The sequence below is a fragment of the Tachyglossus aculeatus genome, unplaced genomic scaffold (genome assembly GCF_015852505.1).
Source record: "Tachyglossus aculeatus isolate mTacAcu1 unplaced genomic scaffold, mTacAcu1.pri SUPER_32, whole genome shotgun sequence".
In the NCBI taxonomy this organism is placed as follows: Eukaryota; Metazoa; Chordata; class Mammalia; order Monotremata; family Tachyglossidae; genus Tachyglossus; species Tachyglossus aculeatus.
The window spans coordinates 4,404,003-4,418,075 of record NW_024044838.1 but is presented as its reverse complement, the minus strand read 5'-3'; the positions used below and the strand labels follow the sequence as shown (position 1 = coordinate 4,418,075).

The following is a 14,073-nucleotide window of genomic DNA, read 5'->3' as shown; positions in this document are numbered from 1 at the left end:
TGGGGCTCGCAGTCTAAGTAGGAGGGATATTGTTATAGTGTTATATTGTACTCTTCTAAGCTCTTAGTTGTACTTGCTCTGCACATAGTAAGTGCTCAATAAATATGATTGAATAAATGAATAGTAAGTTCTCAATTAATAAGATTGACTAAGGAAAAACAGGTATTCCATTTCTCAGAGGAGGTACGCGAGGCACAGAGAAGTTAAATTAACTTGCCTAAGGTCATTCAGAACCTAAGTGGCAGAGTAGGAATTTTTTTTACGACATTTGTTAAGCACTTATTATGTGCCAGGCACAGTTCTAAGGGCCGCTGTAGATATAAACTAATCAGGTTGGACAGAAAACTCAAAGTGTTAATCCCCACATTACAGATTGAGTTAACGGAGGCATTGAGAAGTGAAATGACTTGTCCAAGGTCACGCAGCAGCTAAATGGTGGAGGCAGGATTAGAACCGAGGTCTTCTGACTTTTTGGCTCATACACCTTCCTCTAGGGCATGCTGCTTCTCTCACAATACAGATTCTAACTTCTGATTCCTCTAAATCCATAGTCTGTCTTGTCTTGTCTTATGCTGCCGAGTTATTTCTGACCCATAGAGACACCACGGACACATCTCTCCCAGAATGTCTCTCTCCATCTGCAATCATTCTGGTAGGGTATCAGCAGAAGTAGTTTTCCATTACCACCTTCCACGTAGTAAACTTGAGTCTCCACCTGCGACTCTGTCCCGTGCCGCTGCTGCCCAGCATTGGTGAGTTTTGGCTTGTAGCATATTACCATCGACTCACCAGCCACTGTCCAAACTAGGAATGGAATGGGTAGGCCTCTGCTTGACTCTCCCTCCCATAGCCAAGACTGGTAGAGTAGTAGAAACTCTACAGGTGCGACCCTGAAATGGGGCATAGTCTCTCACCCGTCCTAAAATGCAGAGAACTACAGTGAACGTTGACAACTTGGGAAGGCTTTGGTACTAAAATGGTCTGGGGAGGTGATCCAGGCCCATTTGGTAGGGGGCAGAAAAAGAGGAGCAGTTCTTTGAGAATTCAGATTGCTTTCATCCCAGAAATCCACCTGGGAGGAGAACATAGCCCGTTCCAGGTCTTTGTGGGTGACCAATCATTTTTTCTATAACATTTGTTAAGCAGTTAGTGCTAGGCAGTCTACTAAGTCCTGGGGTAGGTACAAGCTCATCAGGTTGAACACAATCCCTATCCCACATGAGACTCACAGCCTAAATTGGAGTGAAGAAGATTTAATCTCCATTTTACAAATGAGGGAACTGAAGGGCAGAGAAGTTAAGGGACTTGTTGAAGGTCACACAGCAGACAAATGGCAGAGCCTGCACTATAAGTCAATTGTGTTTCCTAAGCATGTACTATGTGCAGAGCACTGTTCTATGCTCTTGGAAGATTACAAAACAACAGAGTTAGCAGACACATCCCCTGACCATAATGAACTGACTCAGAGGCCTGTGCTCTTTCCTCTAAGACATGCTGCTTCTCCTGTAATGCTGTGACCCTTAGACCCACTGCAAAAAGAGAGATCAGCTTCTAGTGCACTTTCAACAGGGAAACTGATTATTGTGATTCGATGCCAAATGGCGGACAAGCCTATCAAGAGTGAATTTACGGGTCAATGTCAGCAAAGGACACAGGCCTGGGAGTCAGGAGACCTGGGTTTCAATCCCAACTCCTCCACTTGACTGCTGTGTTACTTTGGGCAATTAGTTAAAGACTCTGTGCCTTAGTTTCATTATCTGCAAAATGGGGATTAAATACTTATTCTTGTGGGCAGGAAACTCTGTTATATTTTACCCTCCCAAGTGCTTAGTATAGTGTTCTGTACAAAATAAGTGCTCAATAAATATGATTAACTTATTGAAGCACCCTAATCTCTGTGTGGAAAATATTCCCTACCTCCTCGAATTTCAGAGGCTTATTATGAGGATACATTGAGAAAATTTGTCATAAACAAAATCCAGGCTCTGCCACTTGCCTGATGTGTGATCTTGGATAAGTCACTTTACTTCTCGATGCCTCAGTTCCCTCATCTACGAAATGGGGATTCAATATCTGTTCTTCCCCCTACTTAGACTGTCAGCCCCACATGGACAGGGACTGTGTCCAACACGACATATCTACCCTACTCAGAGCAGTGCTTGGCACACAGTAAGTGCTTAACAAATATTTTTCTTCTTCCTTTTCTTCTTCTTCTTCTTCAACTACTATCAATCAATCAATCGTATTCATTGAGCATACTACTACCACTACTACTAATACTACTTCTTCTTCTTCCTCTTCCTTAGTAGAAAGAGCACAGGCCTGGGAATCAGAAGATCCGGGTTCTAATCCTGGCTCCACCATTTCTCTGCTGTGTGGCCTTGGGCAAGTCACTTGACTTCTCTTTGCCTCAGTTCTCTCTTCTCCAAATGGGGATTCAATACCTGTTCTCCCTTCTACTTAGACTGTGAGCCCCTTGTGGGACCTGATTTTCTTCTATCTATCCATTCATTACTATCTCAGGATCTCACCTAGAGAGTATCCAGTAGTCTACCAGTCGTGGATATAGGAGGGCATGCACTATGATCATGTACTATTGAGCATGTACTATGTGCAGAGCACTGTTTGAAGCTCTTGTGAGATTACAAAACAACAGACATAGCAGAAACATTCCCTGACCATGAAGAGCTGACACCGAAGCTCACTGTGTCAAAGCTCACCTGTGCTGGGTAGCAATTGCATAGGAGAGAGTCAAGGGTGGAGACTCAGGTTTACTGCATCGAAGGAGGCAATGGTAAACCACTTTCTGTATTTTTACCAAGAAAACTCTATGGGTACGCAACCAAAACAATTGCAGGTGGAGGTGGGGCGATCTGGGAGAGATGTGTCCATGAAGTTGCTATGGGTCGGAAATGACTCCATAGCATAAGATAGGACAAACCCCATTCATTCACTCAGTTGTATTTATTGAGCACTTACTGTGTGCAAAGCACTGAACTAAGTGATTGCGAGAGTACAATACAACAATAAACAGACACATTCCCTGACTACTATGAGTTTACAGTCTAGAGGATCTTATTTATGTATACTAATGTCTGTCTCCCCTTCTAGAACTTAAGCTCTTAGTACAGTTCTTGACATCTAGTAAGAACTTAACAAATCCCATTATGATTATTGTAATTATTATTATTGTCATTATTATCAGCAAACAACCATGACCCAACTGGTCCAGGGTGCCTCCACCGGCCCAGGAAATTCCAGTCGAAGGTCCTGGATGGGGTCATTTAGCTATGGGAAATCTCACCACCATCCCTGAGTTCCTCCTCCTGGGGTTCCAAAGCAGGCCGTGGTTGCAAGGCATGCTATTTCTAACGTTCCTGGTCTTGTACTGCGTGACCATCGTGGGCAATCTCGGAATGGTCGCCATCATCAGCCTGGACCCCCAACTTCACACTTCCATGTACTCCTTCCTCTGCAGCCTGTCTCTCCTGGACTTCTGCTGTTCCTCTACTATCGCCCCCAGGGACTTGCTTAATTCACTCTCAGCGCAGGCAGCTATCTCCTTCCCAGCCTGCACCACTTAGATATTCTTCCTCTCCCTCTATGGGACGACGGAGGCCTTTCTCCTGGCTGTCATGGCATAAGATCATTTTGTCACCATCTGCAACCGCCTCCACTATTCTACGATCATGTCCATAGAATCTGTCAGCTGCTGGTGGGGGGCTGCACCTCTGGGAACTGGTCAATAACGTGACCCAAACCACCACGAGCTTCCGGTTACCATTCTGTGGGCCCAACAAAATTGATGGCTTCTTCTGCGACGTCCTCCAGATCCTGACCCTGTCCCGCTCTAAAATGCTGACCAACCAGCTGGTCTTGCTCGGCTTGCTTGGCTCCATTATCGTTGGCACCTTCTTCATCGACTCGATCTCCTATGTCCTCATCATCTCTACCATCTTGAGGATCCACTCGGCAGAGGGATGGACGAGAATCTTCTGCATCTGTGTCCCCTACCTGGTCGGGGTAGGTCTGTTCTATGGCTCTGTCTTCTTCATGTACATTCAGCCCGGTGCCATCTCAAACATGGGGCAGAGCAAGGTGGTGTCCATCTTCTACACCATCATCATTCCGATGCTTATCTCCCTGATTTCTTACTATATTCTAGTCCACACATTTCACTCCTCTAGTGCCCATCTCACTGTACCTCTATCTCGTCCATCTCATTCATTCATTCATTCAATCGTATTTATTGAGAGCTTACTGTGTGCAGAGCGCGGTACTAAGCACTTGGGAGAGTGGAACTATAAATAGACATATTCCCCGCCAACAATGAGCTTACAGTCTAGAAGGGGGAGATAGACATTAATATAAATAAATGAAATACAGATATGTACTGAAGTGTTAGGGGGTTGGGAGGGAGAAAGAACAATGGGAGCACGTCAGGGTGATGCAGAAGGGAGTGGTAGAAGAGGAAAGAAGGGGCTTAGTCACGGAAGTCCTCAGGAAGGGACTGTGCCTTCAATAAGGCTTTGATAGCGGAGAGTAATTGTCTGTCAGATTTGAGGAGGGAGGTCATTCCAGACTAGAGGCAGGACGTGGGTGAGGGGTCAGCAGCGAGGTAGGGGAGATCTAGGCACAGTGAGACGGTTAACATTAGAGAAGTGAATTGTGTGGGCTGGGTTGTAGTAAGAGAGTAGCTAGGTGAGGTAGGAGTGGGCAAAGTGACTGAGTGCTTTAAAGCTAATGGTAATCAGTTTTTTTGATGCAGAGGTGGATGGGCAACCACTGGAGATTTTCGGGGAATGGGGGAGTTCTGAACGTTTTTGTAGAAAAATGGTCCGGGCGGCAGATTGAAGTATGGACTAGAGTCTCGCCACGAACCTCTAGCCCACGTCCTGCCTCTGGCCTGGAATCCCCTCCCTCTTCATGTCTGACAGATAATCACTCTCCCCACCTTAAAATCCTTATGAAAAACACATCTCCAAGAGGCTTTCCCTGACTATGCCCCCATTTCCCCTGAGCCCAGAGGATTTTCTCAGGTAGAGAAAAATCCTATTTGGGTTGATTCTATCAGTAGGAAACATCCCTCCTACCTTATCTTGCTGATTTCCTATTACAACCTAGTCCACATACTTCATTGTAATAATAATGATAATAATTGTGGTATAAGAACTTTCGGGGTGCCAAGCACTGAACTAAGCACTGGGGAGGATATAAGATAATTAGGTCCCATATGGGGCTCTCAGTCGAAGAAGGAGGAAGAACAGGTATTGAATCCCAATTTGGCGGATGAGAAAACTGAGGCATAGAGAAGTTAAGTCATTTGCCCCAGGTCACCGAGCAGGTAAGTGGTGGAGCTGGGATTAGAACCCAGATCTTCAGATGCCTAGGCCTGTTCAGTTCCTCTAATGCCAACCTACTCTCTGGGCCTCAATCTTGTCTCTCTCTTCATCGATCCTTAGCCCATATCCTCCCTCTGGCCTGGAACTCCCTCCCACTCTATATGTGATGGACCATCACTCTCTCTACGTTCAAAGACTTGTTAAAATTATATCTCCATCCAAAGGGCTTCCCCGACTTAGTCCTCTTTTCCCCTATTCCTTCTCCCTTCTGCTGCACCCTTGCACTTGGATCTTTATCCTTTAAGTACTTGCTATTCACCCCACCCTCAAACCCATAACACGTATGCACATACCCACAATGTAACCATTTATTTTAATGTCTGCCTTCATCTCTATACTGTGAGCTCCTTGTGGTAAAGGGATGTGCCTACCAACTCTACCGTGTTGTCTTCTCCTGGGTGCTTAGTAGAGCGCTCTGTACAAAGTCAATGCTCAATAAATGGCACAGACTGTTTGATTTATTAAGCATATGCCAGGTACTAAATGAAGGGTGGTCATAAAATAATCAGAATAGGCATAGCCTCCAATCAAAGTGATAGGGGGAGTGGGTATCTTATTCTCATTTTATAGATGAGGACGCCAAAGCCCAGAGATGTTAAGCGACTTCGCCATAGTCACACAGCAGGTCAGGGGCAGGGTTTGGATTACAGTTCAGGTCTACTGAATCCCAGCCCATGTACAGTTCACTAGCCCATGGTGCACCAAAGATGGTCACAACGAAAAGAGTGGGCAAGGGGTTACACCAGAGGGGTCAAGGAACCTCTTCTCTAGTGTCCTGTAGTCTCTAAACTCATTTTAGGCAGGGAATGTGTCTGTTTATTGTTATATTGTACTCCCCCAAGTGGTTAGTATGGTGTTGTACACACAGTATGTGTTCAATAGATATGATTGAATGAATGAATTCCTGGCACTGAAGGGGGACATGACTCCCTTAATATTACTTGTAATGTTACTTGTACCCATGAGTCTCCTCTCGAAGTGGTTTTAACCTAACCCACTCTATTTCTCACTCACACGGCAGCTGGATTCCTTAGGATTCCTTAGGATTTCTTCCTGCCACACCAATTCCTGGCTGATTATTCCCCTTTCACCTCCGAGCCATCCAACGTCTGTATCCACGGAAACCAAGGCAGCAATGCACACTGTGGACCCTGGTCCCTTCTAATGCAATTCACCTGCCCCTGGGTGCACGATACCGGAAACTCCTCACTCCATTAATAGCCGATGTGTTCCCGGCCCCTTTACTGGGGCTACCAATAAATATGATAAATGCAATTGATTGAATAAATGACTGAATACCCCCACAATCGGCAATAGTTGGAATGGGGACTGTGGAAAACAATGCCTTTCTTCCTCACTGTTAGTCTCTCCTGGAGATAGGAGAGCTTGGTGCTGATGTAGGGAAGGATGTTCCCCCTTGAAGTCTTGATGATTTCTCACAAGGGAGAGAAAGCTGGCAACCAGAGCAGTTGAAGCTGATAACAGCCTGGGGCTGGATGCATTCAGATGAGTCTTTCACTAAGTAAGCGTCCCATCTTTGGCAGGGAATCTATCTACAAAATTTGTTGTATTGGACTCTTCCAAACGATTAGTACAGTTCTCTGCCCACAACCATTGATTGATTGATTGATTGATTAATACATGTCTCCACTTCTAGGCTGTGAGCCCCTTGTTGGCTGGGAAGATGTCTAATAACTCTGTGGTGGTTACTCTCCTAAGTGCTTAGGACAGTGCTGTGCACTTAGTAAGTGCTCAGTAAATTATTATTATAAGCAAAGGGCCTGGGTTCTACTTCCACCTCGGCCACTTGTCTGCTCCGGTACCTTGAGCAAGTCACTGAATTTCTCAGTGTTTCAGATCTCTCATCTGCAAAATACAATAGATACAATATGTGTTCTCCCTCCTTCTTAGACCGTGAGCCCCACGTAGGACCTGATTATTTTATATCTACCCAGCGCTCAATACAATGCTTGGAACATAGTATGCACTGAATAAATACCACAATTAGTATTATTAGTCATGAATACCATTAATGAATTGGGTAAACATAAGAGTCATTCATTTGCTAGATCATATTTATTGAGTGCTTACTGTTTGCAGAGAAGAAGATGGCATTTGTTAAGCACTTACTATATGCCAAGCGCTGTTCTAAGCGCTGGTGGTACAAGGTAATCAGGTTGTTCCACGTGAGGCTCACACTTTTAATCCCCATTTTACAGATGAGGTAACTGAAGCACAGAGAAGTTAAGTGACTTGCCCAAAGTCACACAGTTGACAAGTGGCAGAGGTGGGATTAGAACCCATGACCTCCCAAGCCTGTGCTCTTTCCACTGAGCCACGCTGCACTGTACTAAGTGCTGGGGAAAGCAAAATAAAGCCATTAAGAGGACAATCCCTGTCCATAGCGAGCTCACAGTCTAGAGGGGGGGAGACAGACATCAGTACAAATAAACAGACATCAATATAAATAAATAAAGTTACAGATATATACGTAAGTGCTGTGGCTTCTTTCCTCTCCCCCTCGTCCCCCTCTCCATCCCCCCGTCCTACCTCCTTCCCTTCCCCACAGCACCTGTATATATGTATATATGGTTGTACATATTTATTACTCTATTTATTTATTTTACTTGTACATTTCTATCCTACTTATTTTATTTTGTTGGTATGTTTGGTTCTGTTCTCTGTCTCCCCCTTTTAGACTGTGAGCCCACTGTTGGGTAGGGACTGTCTCTATGTGATGCCAATTTGTACTTCCCAAGCGCTTAGTACAGCGCTCTGCACATAGTAAGCGCTCAATAAATACGATTGATTGATTGATTGATTGATTGGTGTTGGGAGAGGTGGGAAGAGCAAAAAGAGCAAGTCAGGGTGAAGCAGAAGGGAGTGGGAGTGGAGGAATAGTGGGACCTAGTCTGAGAAGGCCTCTTGGACGAGATATGCCTTCAGTAACGCTTTGAAAGAGAGTGATTATCGGATTTGAGAAGGGAGAGTATTCCATGCGAGCGGTAGGATGTGGTCCAGGGGTCGGTGGTGAGACAGACAAGAATGAGGCACAGTGTACCTCAGTGAGGCACAGAGGGTTAGCAAAGTGTGCAGGCTGAGTTGTAGAAGGAGAGAAGCGAGGTGAGGTAGGAGGGGGCAAGGTGATGGAGTGTGTTAAAGCCAATAATGAGGAGTAGTTATTTGATATGGAAGTCGGTAGGAACCCACTGGAGATTTTTGAGGAGGGGAGTGACATGTCCTGAACTTTCATGTGGAATGATAATCTGGGCAAAGGAGTGAAATATTGACTGGAAAGTAATGCAGTAAACTAGGAGGGATAGAATGAGTGATTGTACTAACGGGGTAGCAGTTTGGATGGAGAAGAAAGGTCGGATTTTAGCAATGATGTGAAGGTAAAACCGACGGGATTTGATGACAGATTGGATATGTGTGTTGAATGAGAGAGCGGAGTCAAGGATAACGCCAAGATAGCAGGCTTGTGAGAAAGGAAGAATTGTGGTGCAGTCCACAGTGATGGGAAAGTCTGAGAGAGGGCAAGGTTTGGGTGAGAAGATAAGGAGTTCTGTTTTGGACATGTTAGGTTTGAAATGATAGGGGTACATCCAAGTAAAGATGTCTTGAAGGAAGGAAGAGATGTGAACCTGGAGAGAGGGAGACAGACCAGGATAGGAGATGTGGTTTTGGGTATCATCCCCCAATAGATGGTAGTTAAAGCCTTGGGAATGAATGAGCTCTCCAAGGGAATGAGTGTAGTTGGAGAATAGAAGGGGACTTAAGGGGACTGTAGAACCCTCACACGCAACGATTTGGCCACCGACTTCATCTGGAAAATTAACACCACCAGGTCTAAACCTGAATCACCACTTTTCCGTCCCCCCTCCTCTCGACCCCCTCTTCTACTTTCCCATCCTTTCTTGCAGTATCTTCAGAGGAGATCTCCTCCCTCCTCAAGTGCCACCCCCTCCAGATGCACATCAGACCCCATTCCCTCCCACCTTATAAAAACTCTCATCCCTTCCCTCCTCTTCTCCTTAACTTCCATCTTCAACTGCTCATTCTCCTACAACGTCTTCCCCTCTGCTTTCAAACATACCCACGTTTCCCCCATCCTAAAGAACCCTCCCTTGATCCCACAGATCCCTCAAGTAATCGCCCCATTTCCCTCTTTCCCTTCTTTCCAAACTCCTGGAGTGAGTCGTCTACTCTCACTGCCCAGAATTCCTCTTCTCCAACTCTCTCCTGAACCCCCTCCAATCTGGCTTCGGTACCCTCTACTCCACTGAAACCACCCTTTCAAAGGTCACCAATGATTTCCTTCTTGACAAATCCAACGACTCCTCCATCCTAATCCTCCTCGACCTCTCAGCTTGCTTTGAAACTGTCGACCATCCCCTTCTCAACATGTTATCCAACCGTGGCTTCACTTACTCCATCCTCTCAGAGTTCTGCTCTTATCTCTCTGGCCATTAATTCTCAGACTCCTTCGCTGGCTCCTCCTCTCCCTCCCATCCCCTAACTGTAGTGGTTCCTCAAGGGTCAGTTATTGGTGACCTTCTATTCTCCATCTATACTTACGTCCTTGGTGAACTCATTCGCTTCCATGGCTTCAGCTATAACCTCTACGTGGGTGATACCCAAATCTATTTCTCCTCCCCTATTCTTTCTCCCTCCCTGGTTCGCATCTACTCCTGCTTTCAGGACATCTCTAATTAGATGTCCTCCCGCCACCTAAAACTCAACAAGTCCAAGACAGAGCTCCTTATTTTCCCTCCTAAACCTTGTCCTCTCCCTGAATTTCCCGTCACTGAGGACGGCACTACCATCCTTCCCATCTCACAAGCCCACAACCTTGGTGTCATCCTTGACTCCGATCTCTCATTCACCCCACATGTCCAATCTGTCACCAAGCTTTTCAGTCTCACCTTCACAACATCGCCAAGATCTGCCATTTCCTCTCCATCCAAACCGCTACCACGTTAATGCAATCGCTCATTCTATCCCGACTGGATTACTGCATCAGCTTCCTTTCTTACCTCCCAATCTCCTGTCTCTCCCCACTTCAGTCTATACTTCACTCTGCTGCCTAAATTATCTTTCTACAAAAACGTTCTGGGCATGTCACCCTTCTCCTTAAAAATCTCCAGTGTTTGCCTATCTACCTCCGTATCAGTAAAAAAAACTTCTTACTATTGGCTTCAAAGCGCTTCATCACCTTGCCCCCTTCGTACCTCACCACCCTTCCCTCCTTCTTCATCCCAGCCCGCATATTCTGCTTCTCTGGTGCTAACCTTTTCACTACGACTCATTTTTGCCTGTCCCGCCATCGACCCCTGGCTCAAGTCCTACCACTGGCCTGGAACGCCCTCCCTCCTCAAATCCACCAATCACACTTCCCCCTTCAAAGCTCTATTGATGCCTCTCCAAGAGGCCATCCCAGACTAAGTCCCCCGTTTTCTTAGCTCCTTCTCCCCTCCCAATCAGCCCGACTCGCTCTTTGCTGTACTCCCCGCCCCACAGCACTTGTGCATTTATATCTATAATTCTATTTACTTTTATTAATGCCTGTTTACCTGTTTTGATGTGTATATATCTATAATTCTATTTATTTATATTGATGGAATTTATTGATGTCTGCTTACTTGTTTTGATGTCTGTCTCCCCCTTCTAAACTGTAAGCCCATTGTGGGCAGAGATTGTCTCTCTTTATTGCTGAATTGTACCTTCCAAGCACTTGGTACTGTGTTTTGCACACAGTAAGCACTCAATAAATACTATTAAGTGAATGAATGAATGAATGAATGAATTTCTCTTCGCTGGTGCCAACCCACTCATTGTACCTCATTCTCATCTATCTCATTGCCAACCTCTTGCCCACATCCTGTCTCTGGCCTGGAACAGCCTTGCTCTTCATATAGACAGACGATCATTCTCCCCAACTTCAAAGTCTTATTAAAATTACATCTCATCCAAAAGACCTTCCCCGACTAAGCCCTCCTGTCCTCTCCACCCACTCTCTTCTACACCGCCCTTGCACTTTTATTTGCTCTCTTTATTCAACACTCCTTCAGCCCCACAGGTTTTATGGCACTGTCTGTAACATTTTTATTTATACTACTGTCTGTCTCCCTCTCTAAATTGTAAGCTCATTGTGGGTGGGGACCATTTCTACCAACTTTGTCATATTGTACTCTCCCAGGCACTTAGTACGATGCTCTGCACACAGTAAGTGTTCAGTGAATACAACTGATTGTTTGAGATATGTAAATTATGTATTACAGATTATTTATGTATATTAATGTCTTTCTCCTTCTCTAGACTGTAAACTTATTATGTGAATGGTACATGTCTACCAACTCTGCTGTATTGTACTCTCTCGAGTGCTTAGTAGTGCCCTGAAAACAGTAAGTACCCAGATTGATTGATTGATGGATTGATGGCATAAGCTTTGTGGCTGTTATTGTGCACCACATTTCAGGACCCTTTATCTTGATATTTGATTCTTGGTATGACACAACATTCATATATATACACAATACATGACTGGTGTTGGTTCATTTTCTTTCCTACTTCTCCTGGAACACTGCTAGTGAGTCAGACACCCTAAGAGATGACCAATGTCGCCACAGTGATGGAATTCCTGCTCCTGGGGTTCTCAGAGCTCCGGGAGCTGCAGCTGGTCCATGCCGCACTGTTCCTCCTGCTCTACCTGATGGCCCTGACTGGGAATCTCCTCATCATTGCCATCACCACCCTCGAGCGGCGCATCCACACCCCCATTCATTCATTCAATCGCATTTATTGAGCGCTTACTGTGTGCAGAGCACTGTACTAAGCGCTTGGGAAGTACAAGTTGCCCCCATGTACTTCTTCCTCAGGAACCTGTCCGTCCTCGACCTCTGCCTCATCACCGTCACCATACCTAAATCCATCCACAACTCCCTGACTAATGACAGATCCATCTCTTTCCTGGGCTGTGTCCTTCAAGTTATTTTGGCTCTTTCATCAGTTTTACAGAATTGGTCATCCTCACAGTGATATCCTATGACCGCTATGTGGCCATCTGCCAACCCCTGCGCTACGAGGTCATCATGAATCGAGGGGCCTATGTGCAGATGGCCACCGCTTCATGGCTGAGCACGGGGCTGTCTGCTGTGGTACACACAGCCAGCACCTTCTCCTTCTCCTTCTATGCGTCCAACGTTGTAGGCCAGTTCTTCTGTGACATCTCCCAGTTACTCACCATCTCCTGTTCTCCTGACCTCTTCAGAGAGGTGCTGCTCATCTGCGTTAATGTGGCATTTAACTTCTGCTGTTTCATTGGCATCGTCGTCTCCTACATCCATATCATAGCGACCGTGCTGAGTATGCTGACCACAGAAGGCCGGACCAAAGCCTTCTCTACCTGCCTGCCTCACTTCGTCGCCATCACTCTTTTCCTCTCCATGGGGTTCTTTGCCTACCACAAGGCCCCCTCGGACTGTCCCTCAGTTATGGACTTTCTGATGTCCGCGTTCTACACGGTGGTGACCCCCATCCTGACCCCCCTCATCTACAGCCTGAGGAAAGGGACATGAAGGTCACAATGGGAAAATTCTTAAAGAGGAAATTTTGCACCAGAGAGAAGTATCTGCACATCTCCCATTTGGCTTAGAATATTCCCGGAGGCAAAATGCATACACATTTTCATCGGTCGTTATCACCACACTTCATTCCTTACTATATGCCAGCCACTGTACTAATCAATTGGGTAGATACAAGCAAATCAGGATTGACACAGTCCTCATCCCAAATAGCGATCACAGTCTTAATGCCCATTTTACAGGTGAGGTAACTGAGGCACAGAAAGAAATGAGGGATTTGCCCAAGGTCACACAGACTCCCCTTTTAGACTGTGAGCCCACTGTTGGGTAGGGACTGTCTCTATATGTTGCCAATTTGTACTTCCCAAGCGCTTAGTGCTCTGCACACAGTAAGCGCTCAATAAATACGATTGATGATGATAATGATGACTCTAAGTTCGTTGTAGGGAGGGAATAGATCTATCATACTGTACTCTTCCCAAATGCTTAGTATAGTGTTCTGCATGCAGTAAGCTCTCAATAAATGCAATTGACTGACTGATTCACTTACTGACTGGCAGCTGGTGGAGCCATAATTAGAATACAGGTCCACTGATTCCCAGGCCTGGGATCTTTCCACTAGATCTTACTGCCTCGTTGTGCCCCAGTTACCTCATCTGTAAAATGGTGATTAAGACTGTGAGTTCCTTGTGGGACATGGACTATATCCAAATTGATTGACTTCTGTCTACCCCAGTGCTTAGTACAGTGCCTAGCACATCATAGGAACTTAACAAATACAATTTGATAAATGCTATTACTATTATTGCAACCACTGCCATTGCTGCTATTAAGACTTATGGTATTTGTTCCATGCTTAGAATGTTCCAGGCACTGTTCTGAGCACTGGGGCAGATACAAGATAATCAGGTTGGACACTGTCCCTGTCCCACATAGGGCTCACCGTCTTAACCTCCTCCAGGAGGCCTTCCCAGACTGAATCCCTTCCTTCCTCACCCCTCGTCCCCCTCTCCATCCCCCATCTTACCTCCTTCCCTTCCCCACAGCACCTGTATATATGTATATATGTTTGTACATATTTATTACTC

At 45.6% G+C, this 14,073-nt stretch overlaps 1 pseudogene; it reads left to right on the top strand.

Annotated features, from left to right (window-relative positions):
* Window positions 1–3,290: 3,290 nt before the first annotated feature.
* LOC119921920 lies at window positions 3,291–12,979 on the top strand (annotated as a pseudogene).
* Window positions 12,980–14,073: the final 1,094 nt, after the last annotated feature.